The sequence below is a fragment of the Mus caroli genome, unplaced genomic scaffold (assembly GCF_978045245.1).
Source record: "Mus caroli unplaced genomic scaffold, Mus_caroli_1 scaffold_9, whole genome shotgun sequence".
NCBI lineage: Eukaryota > Metazoa > Chordata > Mammalia > Rodentia > Muridae > Mus > Mus caroli.
The window spans coordinates 113,484,140-113,499,724 of record NW_028227264.1 but is presented as its reverse complement, the minus strand read 5'-3'; positions in this window follow the sequence as shown (position 1 = coordinate 113,499,724).

The window sequence follows — 15,585 nt, the reverse complement described above, 5'->3', positions numbered from 1 at the left end:
AAGCCAATTCTTAGTTTATTAATCCTAACACAGGACCTGAACCACTTTCAATTTCAATCGGAAAATCCAAAATCTGATGAGCTTTTTTTATTTTTTGAGAAGATGCCACTCTGAATTCTGTCCAAGCAACTTATCAGTGACCAAAATATTTCACGTCCTGTGCTTCTGTTACTTACACATTTTGGAGAACCATTTTCACAGCTCTACTTATAGAAAGTGAAATATTTATCACAAACTAATAAAAACAGGCAACTATTTCCTCACTCTAGATTGTTTCCTTTTTCTTCTTTCCTTAAGTTTTCATGTTAAATTCTGTTTAAATAAATGTAGTTCATATGTCGTTTTCAAAACTCAACAAAAGACTGTGTAACTAAGCAAACACAAAACTATTTCCCCAAATCATCCATGAAAATAAGAAACAACTAAGATTTGAAAATTTCATTTTATAAAATAGATGACTACATATTACAGAGAGATTAGTCAATGAGAAATTATTTTTATTGGGAAGTGAATTTTGAAATGGTATATGAAATTGCCCTTATTATGAAAATTCTGAGCCCCACTGATTTTACTGGTATTAATTCATGCAACAGAGATGGCGATTGTATTCCTTTAAAATTGACAAGTTTGAGACATGTTTATGGTTTGTAGTAGACAGGCTGAAATATTTGTACCCTTGAAAATATAAAATAGGAAAAACATTCTACCCAAAACTAATCGATGTGATTTTAAGCATTTCCAAGCACACCACTGAATTGTACAATTTTCTGAAATTCTTATGATATAAAAATTATGCAGTCAAGTTAATTTCTAGTTCTTTGTATTAAAACATGATGTGGTGGCTTCCAGCCTAACATTAGAGTGTTAAAAAGTGTTTATATACATCTTATGCTTTCATTTTCCCCATTATTTTATGTTAATTTCTCTTATCAAACCATGTTTATCTTATTAAAATATCCGAACATTCACAACTCTCATTCATCTTATCTGTTTTATGTAAAATTAATTTTTCATTCTTGCTGTTACTTCCAGGATAACTGGCAGTGGCCTGCTTCCACAATGACCACCTCTTCCAACCTGCACCATATTTATACTGCTTACAGAAATGCTCAATTTCAGGTCACAACAAGCCTGATTTGCTTTTTCTTTGTGCCACAGTAACTCTATATTATTTATTATTATATATTTATTTGTATGTGGGGCACGTAGACTGTGCTCCCAGACAGAATAACAACGTTTCCCCAGCCAAAATCCTGAGAAAACTCAGAATTGAGAATAATAGGGGTGAGGCCAGCTCCCAAACTACCTGATCTGGAACAGGTAACCATGACACCCCAGGAAAGGACCATGAGAATAGGTCACTTAGGATAAAAACCTGGAGTTTTCCATACTGAGAGGTACCTACATAAGCCTGAGTATTCAGTCAGTGAGCTTCTCTTCCTGTAAAGAGTATTTAATCACAGTATTAATTCACCCTGAGTAAGATGAATGCATTTACATCTGCCATCAAATAAAGCAGTTGGGACAAGCAAGGACTATCTGTTTCCTTTATCAAGGATCACAAGTATGTGAATGTAAGTCGCACAGAGCAGCATCTAAATCTCCCGAAGGACTTTTCTCTTTCAGCTCCTCTATATTGTCAGCACTCACTTGGAAAAAAAACAGATTCTGCCCCACTCCTTGACTCAGCTATCCCCATCCTTTTGGCACATAGGGGAGATGCAGACACACAGACCTGGTTCCCAACTACCTGTGGTCTCCAGCAGCATCTGCGGATTCAGGAGGCTGGGAACCACAGCCTCTGTCAGAACCTGCTGTTTCTCACACAGGAAAACACGGAGTGAGACCCTCTATGGCAGACTGTTCTGCCTCCTCTGAGCGACTTTATGGCAGTAATTGGATACCCCCAGTAGTGAGGCAGATATGTAGCCTAACAGTTTTATTTGTTTATATGTTTTTAAATTAGCTCTTCCTTTTTCTCATGATCATCTGTCTGTTTGGTATCAAATGAGTGATGGCACATATCTTGTATTTCCATGTTTGGTATTTGCTACCTTGTTAGAGGCAACGTTGATGGACTTGATGTTCATCACTGGATGTGCTAAACAACCTGACCTATATCTCCGAGGATTCTTTTGTTCTCTTCTTGTAATATCACCACAAGGGCACTGAGATTATAGATTTTTTTCTTTCATTGTTGGCTTCTCTGCCTTCTGGGAATATGAACACAGGTCTTCACATATGTGTAGAAAACACTTAGCCCACTGATCCATGCTCCTTCCCAACATACTCTATTTCCAAATGGAAGGTGGTTTATTCACATGTGACAGTTAACCATTTCCAAATAGTGTTTCATTTGTTGTTTTAAGTTTTGGTGTTTGTAATGAAATGAATACCTCAAAAGGGCATCAAGGGGTTGAAGCAATGGGTAAGTGGTTAAAGGTACTTGCTGCCTGAGTTTAGTTGGCAGCATCCATATCAGGTAGCTTACAAGGGGCTGTAACTCCAATTCCAGAGCATCTCAAAACCCTGCCCTTGGTGCGTACCTGCATCTCTATGCACATAATTGAGGATACGTTTGAATAAACACATTTTTAAAATCTCTTTGAAAAAATTCAATCTGCTATTTTCAAGGATGAAATCTCTAAGTATAAATTATGGTATTTGAGATCAATATGAACATATACTCAAATTATACAACTGTCTGGGCATAAATTTTAGTTAATTCTTTTTAACACTGAAATGTATTGCCATGTTTAGTTTAGTTATGATGGGAAATGTTTAAAAGTTTTATGTCTAAAAATTATCTGTGAGATGAGCAAAGCAATTATAACAGAAGAAAGCATGCAGATTTTATGAAGTATGAGCATTCACTTGGTGGAACTGTTAAGTTTATCCTACCATCATATGTCATTTGTATAAGTAAGATCATATCATATCATATCACATTAAAATAAATAATTATTAAGATAATACTTATTAAGATAATACTTTTATTTTCAAGCAATGTTGGATTTAAAATGTGAATGGACTGGGCTAGCTGAGGCAGATGTTGCATAGGGACATGCCAAAGCAATTAAAAATATCACAGGCATCATTTATTATGATAGGCACAGAGGCTTCTTACAGCAAATATTATTTCTGCATTTATTATGCTTAATAGTAATTCTTCAGAGAAACATTGCATACCCATGTGCTGCTCCAGCTTAACTCTTCCTTGATATAAAGTTTGTCTTCAAAGATAAATCAACATTTAATTAAAAAAAAAAAAAAAACTTTAGTTAATATTTACTGAGGTTGTAATAGTTAACCGTTCCTTAAAATATGCTAAAGGTATTGCTTAAATTCAGTTTTGCCATGGATCCTTTGTTTCTTAATTAATGGTGATTAGAAGTGTTGCTGAATATAGTAATCTGGTCTGACATCTGTGGTGTCTCTGTGTCTGCAAGACTTCTCCCCAGTGCCTTCTACCTTTTAGAGTCTCAGTAGGGGATATAGATCTGGAAGTGGCCACTTCCTTTTGCTAGGAAAGTCCATCAGTGGAGGGATAAGGACAGTAACCCACTTACAAAAGTTTCAACCTAAAATATGGGAGTGAGAGTCTCGGGGAGGGTGTAGCAATTGTAGCAGCAAAGAGAGTGGTGTTATCTTGAGGTGGGCTCTCCCTGATCAAAGGAGAAGGGGAGGGAGGAGCAGGAGTAGGTACTGAGAAGAGTCAAGGAGTTCATATTGGGATATAAAGTGAATGATTTTTTAAAAATCACAATAAATTAAAGAAATTTCTTTAAAAATTAAGTAAAAAGATTAACAAAAAGAAGTTAATCCTATTCTAAAGATTCATGTGTAAATATACCTAATCTTGCATTTAATTTCTTTAAATAAATCAATTTGTTGTCTGTCTTGCTAACTTGTTAAATATTCAGAAATATTGATTTATTCACCCAAGTTTTATATTTGAGCAAGTAGAACAATATTTTTACTGTAATCTCTTAGAATAATTTAAATGATTTTGGTATATGAACAATTTTAAAAGTCTATTAAGTAAAACTCTATTATTTATTTATCTATAATTAATTAATTAACTATATACATATATAAATATACACACATATATATTATGCATAATATACATAAGATATAGTCTATGTACATATGCTATGGGTGTATATATACATGTGTATATAATATATTATAGTACATGTATTCATATTTAATATCCCATAGTAAATGTATATAATATAATATATTCCATGTTAAGTTATACATGTGTATATATTATATTGTGACATATATGGGTATAATATATATATTTTTTAACCACCTATATATACACAAATTTTAATAAAGTCTGATGAATATATTTTTATATTTTATGTGAACATTGCTTCATGAATGACAACTTCATACAAGGAGTAAAGATATTATTAGAGTAAAAGATATTTCCAAAGTTTAATGTTCCAAAGAATCAAATCAATAAAGATTTCCAATAGCCTACCAGTAGAAATTTAACATGTGGATATCAGGTGGTGACTCATCCTATTTGGTTAAGCTGATGTAGACAGAAATGTTTGCTAGACTGTATTGAACCTATAAGTTCAAATAGTAAGGTATAAATTTTAAAACCAGAAGCAAACAGAAAACCTATTGGTATTAAATCTCACAAAGCTCTTAGCTATAGGTTTTCCTAAATATTCTTCTGCCCCGGGTGTTGTGCTATACTTGGTGGAGCACATATTCAACCACCATGTTTCTGTACTTCGCTTTAAAAAAATGAGGGAAGAGAAGATTTGGATGTTCTTATTACAAAGAATTGATAATGTATTGGAAGATGGCAGATACAATAATTACACATGCTGAGCATTACATGTTGCTCACAAATCTCAAAAGAATACTTTTAAGCCTATAAACAACTACAGTTGTTTTGGGAAAGAAAACACTTTACAAAATCAGTTTTTAAAACAACATGTAGTGCTGTCCTGTTTGTCTTGTAAAACAGAATATACTTTACCGTATTGCTTCTCTCCACTCCCTATGCATTGTTTTATTATATGTTCAGAGGAAGAATTATATTATTTGAGCAACCACAATAATAGGTTTTGAGCTTTCCATCTCTGTCTGACTCAGTTCAGTAGAAAAAAAAAAGGAACTCGGAGTCAAGTGAGAGTTGAAATCTCATTTTTGAATGAGGACTGGCTCTAGATGACTGGGAAGGTTTTGAGTGACAGTCACACTTCCTGCTGTGTAGGTTACAAAAACGCTGACATTTCCATCTCTTTGAGTCTCCTAGTTCTTTCAGAAGTTTAGATTGCAGGCCCCAGGCAGCAAGAACCTCACCCTTACCTCTGCAGGCATACTGGCAATTTCATGACTGGGCTTATCTTTTTCTTATAGAATTGTGCTAGTAGTCACAAAGAAGAGAATTATTTTTGTTTTCCTAGCTTTTTCCTCTATAGCTTCATGCTCAAACGTGTTTGCTGTGACTCCCAATTACCCTTGCACACTACATGATGTTCTCTAGGACAACAAACCTCTTAAGTATACCAGCAAGGAATACACCATTTTGTTTTTTTTGTCTTCCTGATGTGCAAGTCCCAAGAAACTTTTGAACTTTGTAGAAGGTCCTAAAAATGTTCCCCTTGTTCCATATCCTTGCCAGCAATACTCACAGTAATCAGAGAAATGCAAATCAAAACAACTCTGAGATTATATCATATACCTGTATGAATGGCTAAGATCAAAACCTCAAGCAACAGCCCTTGCTGTCAAGGCTATGGAACAAGGGGAACACTCCTCTATTGCTGGTGGGAGTGCAAACTTGTAATCTACTTTGGAAATCAATGGGAGTTTCTCAGAAAACTATGAATAATACCATTTCTATGCCCAGCTATTCTACTCCTGAGCAAATACCCAAAAGAAACTCCACCATACTATAAGAAAGCTTGTTCTATGGTCATAGCTAATTTATTTGTAGTAACCAGAAACTCTAAACAATCTAGATTTCCCTTAACCAAAGAATGGATTAAAAAAATGTGGGACAGTTACATAATGGAATATTACTCAGTTGTTAAAAATAATAAAAATCATGAAAATTACAGGCAAATGGATAGTATGAGAAAATATCCTGAGTGACTTAACCCAGAACCAGAAATACAAACATGATTTGTACTCACTTATAAGAAGGTATTAATCATAAAGTACAGAATAAATATGATCCAAAATACTGAACCGAAGAATTTTAATAACAAAGGAGGCTTGAATCTCATTGAGAAAGGGAAATAAATTATGTATATTGGGGTGGATGGAGGGAGAGGACTTTGTAGAGAACAGGCAGTGAATGGGAGCAGGAGGGATGAGTTGGAGGAGGATCAATGAAGAGAGTACCAGAAGAGGCAACTGGATAGGGGTGGGGGCATCTCTTGGATGAACTAGAGACCTAGGACAATGGAAACTCAGGAATCTTTGAGTATAATCCTAGCCAAAACTCCTAGCAATGGGGCACAGGGAGCCTGAACTGACTATATCCTATAAACAGGCATGACTTCCAAGGGAAGAGCTAGGACACAGACCCAGCCACAAAATCCTACAGTGTGTCCTGCCTACGAAATGTGCAGGGGTAAAAAATAATGGATCAGAATTTGAGAGAAGGCCCAAACAATGACTGGCCAATCTTGAGACCCATGCCATGAGAGGGAGTCCACCCTTCACATTGTTTACTGTATTCTGCTATAATTGCAGACGCATAATTTTCACTAGAGAAGATTCACCTAGCAATTGCTGGAAACACAGCCAAACATTAAGTGGAACTTGGGGAATTCTGTTGAAGAGGGGAAGGAAACATTGAAACTTCCAGAAGGGTCAAGGACACCAAAAGAAAACCTACAGAAACAACCACTCTGTGCCCATAAGGACTCATAGAGACTGAACTGCCAACCAGAAAGCATGCATGGGATGGACATAGGCCCTGGGCACATACTTAGTTATGCAGTTGTGCAGCTTGGTTTTCGTTTGGGCCTCCTAAAGTGGGATCAGGGACCTTCTCTGACTACATGGCCTACTTTTGAAATACTTTCCCCTAACTGGGCTTTCTTGTCTAGCCTCAATACAAGATGTGTCTAGTCATAAGGCAACTTGATGTGCCAAAGGTTATTGATATAATATGAGGTCTCCCCTTTTATGAGAAGGAGAAGAGAGATTGATGGGGGAATGAGGTGAGAGGGAGTGACTGGGAAGAGACTTGTGAGAGGAAGCTCTTTGGGTATGTGGAGTGTAAATGTCACCTGTATTTTATAAATATTATCCACTTACAAGTGAGTACATATCATGCATGCATTTTTGGGACCGAGTTACCTCACTTAGGATGATATTTTCAAGTTCCATTATTTTCCTGCAATTTCAAGATGTCTTGGTTTTGATAGCTGAAGAGTATTCTATTTTGTAGATGTACCACTTTTTTTTTATCCATTCTTCACTGATGAACTTCAAAGTTGTTTGCAGTTTCTGGCTATTATGGATAAAGCTACTATGAACATAGTTGAGCAAGTGTCTTTGTGAGATGTTGAAGCACCTTTTGGGCATATGCCCAGGAGTGGTATAGCCGGGTATTTAGGTAGAACTATTCCCAGTTTTCTGAGAAAATGCCAAATTGATTTACAAAGTGATTGTATATGTTTGCACTCCTACCAGCAATGGAGACTCCCCTTGCTCCCAATCCTCGTCAATATGTGCTGTCCTTTGAGTTTTTGATCTTAGCCATTCTGATGGGTGAAAGATGGATCCTCAGAGTTGTTCTGATTTGCACTCCCCTGATAACTAAGGACTTTGAATATTTCTCTAAATATTCTCAACCATTTGAGATTCCTTTGTTGAGGATTCTCTGTTTATTTCTGTACCCTAGTTTTTAAGTGGATGTTTCTGGGTTATTGGTGTCTAATTTCTTGAGTTCTTTTGGATGTTAGCCTTTTGTCAGATGTAGGGCTGATCTTTTCCCAATCTATAGGCTGCAGGTTTGTCCTATTGACAATGTCATTTGCCTTACAACGCTTTGCAGTTTCATGAGGTCCCATTTATCAGTTGTTGAACTTAGAGCCTGGGCCATTGTTGTTTTGTTATGGAACTTGACTGCTGTATAAATGCATTCAAGGGAATTTCCCACTTTCTCTTTTTTATAATATTTAGTTTATCTGGTTTTATGTTGAGAATCTTGATCCACTTGGACTTGAGTTTTGTGCAGGGTGATAAATATGGATCTATTTTCATTCTTCTACATGTAGCCATCCAATTAGTCCAATACCATTTGCTGAAGAAGTTTTCATTTTTCCATTGTATGGCTTTGGCTTCTTTATCAAAAATCAAGTGTCCATAGGAGTGTGGGTTTATTTCTGCACTTTGATTCAATTCCACTGATCAATTGATCAATGTGTCTGTTTCTGTACCAATACCATGCAGTTTTATTACTATTTCTCTGTAGTACAGTTGAGGTCAGGGTTGGTAATCCCTATCTACCAAATATCATGAGATACTTAGATCTAAATCTGAGGAATTTATATTAAATATGGACTGAGCACCTGACTAAATATCCACATTCATATCAAAATGAAAATATACCCTATTCTGATATCAATGTGTGTACTGATGATAGAGATAAAATCATAATTTTCAAATGCCTTGTTTTTTACAATCAGCAACAACAGATTCATTTCTCTTAATGATGCGAAAGGACTCATAAACGAGGCAACCCAAGTTGATTGAAATGAAGCAGTTGATGACTAAGCACTGACACTCCTGGCCTGATATTTGTTCTACTCTGTCTCCATATCTTTGCTTTCCTGCAGGTTCTATTTTAAATATAGTTGTCCTTCAGGACAGGAAAACATTTTTCTTTACAGCATGTATTCTTTGTTTTTAGAAGAAAGTTAGGATAAAAATACTTTCAGTGCTGTCTTTAATTTAATTCATTTTATGATTTATCTATGATTATTCTTTTAGTGTTACTCTTCCATCATAATCATAACAGTTGTCCTTAGGGAAGCATTGGAATATGCATCTCCACCCCAATATGCACATCACTGACTGAGCTATAGTAGCTGATATTTCAGGAGTTTAGACAGAAGAGATGAGATGAGCAGTAGCTGTAATAGGCAATGATCTCAGTGCTCCCAAAACTGGGATAGGACAAATTCTTTTTAATCAAAATACTTTACATCTTGAAATGTTTCCAGTTTCTGTCCTATTTTGATTCTAGGCAGATCTGTGATCTTATGTTTCTGACCTCTGATAACGTGAACGAGAACATCTTCCTTACCAATATCTTTTTTCATCCTTAATGAATTGCATCAAATCGGATAGATATACCTTTATGTATATTCAAACTTCTATTTGAAAGTATCAGCTTTTAAATCCAAAGGTAAAATATTTTTTCACATCCCACCTCCAGAGACCCCTTCGTTTTTATCTAAGTGCTGAGTTGAATTCAGTCTGCAAAGTTAATTTTTATCTTACAAATAATTCTAAATCAAACACATTTTTATTCTACTCATGGTTTTATATGAGATGCTCCAGAGAAAAGGGAAGATAGGTTAAGAGAATCGTTCAATTATATTCCTTGTTGAAAATTTTTCATGTTGTAATTTTCACTGTTGCAGTGATTACTGTAATATGGCTAAATTTAGAATAGTATTCTGGTCACAATTCTTCCTGTCTATATACATATTTTAGCCTTACCACTTAGAACTATGTGCCCTTGAATAATTTAATGAACCTAGAATTAGGTTTTTCAGGCATAATACAAGTATTAATTATATCTATTTCATTTGTGGAAATGAAGTGTTTTAGTATATACCTGAAAGTAGAAAACCTAGAAGATTTTCTGGTATACATTCAGAGTTTAAGAAATTTTAGCCATGATTAAAAAATATATATATTAGTGTTGTGCTGTTACTGTTCTTGTTATACTCTGAGTACTCAGTGTTCAGGTGCCGTGAATTGTTGTTGAGGAACCCCCACAGTAGAATCGAAACTACTCATGCTGTATAGTGAATTATTAACTATATTGGTCAATGCATGGGGCACATCCTCACAAACGTTCCCTTCCCATTTAATTCACAGTTTTCAATAATACAAAGCTCTTGTTTTCTATATTTTCTATCACTCTACTTAAATATATACAAGAAAGTATTGAAGCTTCCTGTTGTGTAAGATTTTCTTATGTGAATTTAAGGAAAATCAAGTACATTTAAAAATCTTAACAATGTGCTTTAGAAAATTTCATGATGGTCAACTTAATTGACACATGAACACCTTGTAAATGGAAGATCTTCACCTAATGTTGATTCTCCTTGATAAGTTATAAGGGAAATAAAAGTATAAGTATGGTACTATCCACCTCAAAGCTGTCAATTTTTACATATTATAATACTTAGAAGCCTTGTATTTACATGGGCTGTAAGTGCCCTTTCTTTAGGGATGAATGTATATTATTTCCACAATATACATCATAGTATGGTTCACCAAGTTAAGAGATTGAAGTGATGCCCAATACAGTATGGCTCACCAAGAGAAGTGTTGCATACCAAAATAGGGCTCACTAGATGAAGGGACAATCCGGTTGGTGATTACTTCAAAATTGTCCTTGTGACAATAGAATATTCTGGGAAGGCATATATTACATGTCTAACTGGCCATCAGAGCATTGGAATTGTACTACAAGGTAAAGGATATGATCATACAAGTGACTAATTTTCTTTCCATTTTAATACAAACATTTCCATTGTGCCCACCTATTTAGAGAAACACTGTCCTGTGGAGACTTAGCTAAATGAAATTAAGTTTCTGCTGTTTGTTGTTGGTTGTTTGTTTGCTTATTTGCTTGCTTGCTTGCTTAACCCTGCTTTTAAATTCCCAATTCGAGAACATTTCTATTGTCCTATGACTTGGGTCCAAATTCTTGTTACTCTGAACAAGATATACTATTTTTGTTTTGTTATTTTCAACCCGAAAAGGGAAGATGTCATCTTAGCTCAAGGCTTCTCCATCATTCACTGGTAAGTGGGACGTAGATTCATGACCAAAGACAGGAGGAAAGGAAATGACTAGGTTTTATCACATAAGTTTTTGATACCATTTCATCTTTAGCTGCTTATTGAAGTATGAATTTACCCAAATTTGAAGCTTTGAGAGTAAGTCATCTATGCCCACTTTAAGAAGATTCCCACCGTGAGTGTGGAGGAAGATTGGCTTAGTGGAAAGAGGGAGGATTGGCTTCTTTGAGAAAAAAGCAAGAAATATATATATCTTTGAGAAAAAAGCAAGATATATATATATATATATATATATATATATATATATATATATATATCAGATATTGTGAAATTAGCAACCACTTTGTATGCCCAGAATTCAAGTCTACTCAGAACACTGGGAAATGCTACAAATACACATCTCAGGAATTTTCCAACAAGATTATGGGTGAGCATAATGTTTATTATATTCTGTCTCTGTCTCTCTCTCTCTCTCTGTCTCTGTCTCTGTCTCTCTCTTTCTCTGTCTCTCTCTCTCTCTCTTTCTCTGTCTCTTTGTCTCTCTGTCTCTCTGTCTCTCTCTCTCTCTCTCTCTCTCTCTCTCTCTCAATCTGACTCTCTCCCCTTGACACATAATTTCTCTTATGTGAGTAGAATGTCTTTGGGCAAAGAGATACAGCTATAATAAGTTGTGAGTCCAGTAACAGACATCAAATAGGAAATGATAAGTGTCTTACTATGAGCATTGCAGCAAATGCATCTTTTATAAATGCCTTTGACTTCATGTGCTCCTTCTGTAAAGAACTGAATTTCTATTGTCTATTTTTTTTCTTATAGGAGACATGCTTAATTTTAACAAAATTACAAGAGGTACTGGACCCTCTTCTTTCTTTTATTTTTTTCTTTTTCTTTTTAAGATTTATTTATTATAAATAAGTACACTGTAGCTGTCTTCAGACACACCAGAAGAAGGCATCAGATCTCATTACTGATGGTTGTGAGCCATCATGTGTTTGCTGGGACTTGAACTCAGGACCTTCAGAAGAACAGTCAGTGCTCTTAACTGCTGAGCCATCTCTCCAGCCCGACCCTCTTCTTTCTTACTTGTGGCTGCTGCCTGCATGTCTAATAATCTCAGAACAAAAAAGTTACAGGTGGTTTGTAGTGGTTGAGACCAGGATTTAAAAAGAGAGAAAGTGGTGGTTTCCAGCCCCAAGTCACCCATTAGGTGAGGCTTGGCGATAGGAAACATGGAGGAGATTCAAGCCTGGTGTATAGATAATGTGACAAGAATAAAAAACAAAACAAAACCAACAACAAAGGAAAGCAAAAAACCAGAACCCTAGAGACATCTGCTCCTACTGTCAGAAGTTGTTTTCCTATTCTTTGGTTGCCTTGTCCAGCAGGGATAGAAAGGATTTTTTCCTTGTCTCAGTAATGTTTTATTTTTGTGTGTATGGCTGGTGTCTCTTAGAAGTTGGATCATTCAGAAGGGAAATGGAAAAGGAGTGGATCTTGTGGAGAGGGGAGGTGGACAATATGGGAGACTTGGTGGGAGGGGGAGCCTGTGTTCAGGTTGTATTGTATGGGAGAAGAATGTTTTCAATAAGGAAAGAAAAGAACAGAGGATACTGAGAAGTTACATACAATAAATACTTACTGCAAAGGTCAAAAACAAACAAAGAAATAAAACAACAATCACAGTCATTTGGGCCTTGAGCACCCTGACCAGTTTTGCAGTCTTTTCTTTTCTCTTTTCTTTTCTTTTTCTTTTTTCTTTTTTCTTTTCTTTTCTTTTCTTTTCTTTTCTTTTCTTTTCTTTTCTCTTTTCTTTTCTTTTCTTTCCTTTTCTTCTTTCTTTCTTTCTTTCTTTCTTTCTTTCCTTCTTTCTCTTTTATTAGATATTTTCTTTATTTACATTTCAAATGTTATCCCCTTCCCTAGTTTCACCTCCAGAAATCCCCTATCCTCTCCCCCTCCCCCTGCTCCCCAACCCACTCACTCCCATTCCGGGTCCTGGCATTCCCTTATACTGGGGCATCGAGCCTTTATAGGAACAAGGGCCTCTCCTACCATTGATAACCGACTAGGCCATCCTCAGCTACATATGCAGCTAGAGCCACAAGTTCCACCATATGTTTTCTTTGATTGGTGGTATAGTTTCCAAGGAGCTCTGGGGGTACTGGTTAGTTCATATTGATGTTCCTTCTATGGGGCTCCAGTCCCCTTCAGCTCCCTGGGTATTTCTCTGGCTTCTCCATTAGGGACCTTGTGCTCAGTCCAATGGATGACTGTGAGCATCCACTCTTCTATTTGCCAGGCACTGGCAGAGCCTCGCAGAAGATAGCTATATAAGGCTCCTGTCAGCAGGTTCTCGTTGGCATCTGCCTAGTGTCTGGGTTTGGTGGTTGTTCATGGGATGGATCCCATAGTGGGGCAGTCTCTAGATGCCCATTCCTTCAGGCTGTGCTCCAAAGTTTGTCTCTGTAGCTCCTTCCACAGGTATTTTGTTCCCCATTCTAAGTAGGAACCAAGTATCCATACTTTGGTCTTCCTTCTTCGTGAGTTTCATATGTTTTGCAAATTGCTTCTTGGGTATTCTAAGTTTCTGATCTAATATCCACTTATCAGTGAGTACGTATCATGTGTGTTCTTTTGTAAGTGGGTTACCACACTCAGGATGATATCCTCCAGATATATCCATTGGCCTAAGAATTTTATAAATTCATTGTTTTTAATAGCTGAGTAGTACTCCATTGTGTAAATGTACCACATTTTCTGTATCCATTCTTCTGTTGAGGGACATCTGGGTTCTTTCCAGCTTCTGGTTATCATAAATAGATATTATAGATAAATAGAAGTGATTTTCCTTTCTACATGATTCTGTATTAGAGTCTATTTCCTCTTTCCTCTTAAGTTTGTTGCCATCTTATTTCCGTCGTTCATATTGTCTCTCAGTTCACATTTTTCATTCTTCCCTCTTCTCTCTTTACCTTACAGTCACTTTTTGCCTATCTGCTCTTGTTCTTCTAGGTAACTCCAGTATACAGACATAACGGCTTAGTGCATATTGGCAGAGTATATGAAACAAGACTGTTCTCAAGGGTAAGCATGTACTGTTTATCACGATGCACGTATAGATCTGTTCTTCTTAGTGAGTGCTGGTCTAGATGGGTATTACTCATTTAAAGGTAAGATTATTTTAGTACTTTTAAACTACTGCCTGGCTGCCTATATTTAAAAATACTTTTCTTGTTACTCTGTGGCCTTACTTAACTACAATCTCATTGGAAGTCGAACTAGAAAAAGAAGAACTCTAGTCACATCCCTGGCTATACCCAAAAGTTGAGGATAAGTGGATTGAGCATCAGAAGTGTGGGGATGCAATTGCATAAGTAAATGTGAATTGTCAGGTAAGTGCATTTTACAGGGATGCTATAAAAATTTCAGGAGACTGGCTCCTCGGAGAAAATGGGACAATAGGTTTTTTGGTAAGATTTTAAAGTAGCGAGAGGTATTCTGAACAATTTGAGAATGCTCTCAAAACATGATTTCAGTTCTGGCCAGATGGAGTAGCTCATAAGGAACAGAAAGAAATGTTTCCATTAAATTCATGTTCTTGCTTCCAGTGCACACAGTGGACACGCATTAATAAAATAATTACAGACTAACTGAAGTTTGAATAGTGTTTTAAATAGGTTTACATTTCTGGTTTTTAAATTATTAAACATATTCTACAGATTAGTATTAAATTGCTATTTTTAATAAAAAAATAAGCCATGGTTTTTACAAAAATTATTTCTGTCATCTGAATGCAAAGTGCTAAAAGATTTTAACATATCTACTTTGAAATGTAGATGGATGATATCCACATGTGCATGTATAGAAGTGTATACACACACACACAAACACACACACAATAAAATTTACATAAATAAACTTATTTTGATAATTTTATGCATGCTTTTTATTTTATTTTATTTTAATTAGGTATTTTCTTCATTTACATTTCCAATGCTATCCCAAAAGTCCCCCATACCCTCCCCCCCACTTCACTACCCCCCCCCCCAATGCCACTTCTTGGCCCTGTACTGAGGCATATAAAGATGGCACGTCCAATGGGCCTCTCTTTCCACTGATGGCTGACTAGGCCATCTTCTGATACATATGCAGCTAGAGACACAAGCTCCGGGCAAGGGGGGGGGGGTACTGGTTAGTTCATATTGTCATGCTTTAGTGCATTACATTAGCTACATCTCATCTATATCATCTCCCTATATGCCTCTTCCCAAGTTCATGTCTTGTTGTTCACTGGGTTTAACCTTGGGTGGTCAGAATGACTGTGGTACAGGACTATCCAATGGAATATTTTTCAGATATAACAGAAAATGACATTTTACCATTTGTCATGATATGAATGGGCAGCATAAGATATTATGCTTAGTAAAAGTCTCAATATCAGAGAACACACACTTGATTATACCACTTACAGTACATGCCTACAACAATAAGAAGCAGAAACAAATGGAAGGGGCACAAACAGGGGGTGGATGGGATAAGGAGTGTCCGG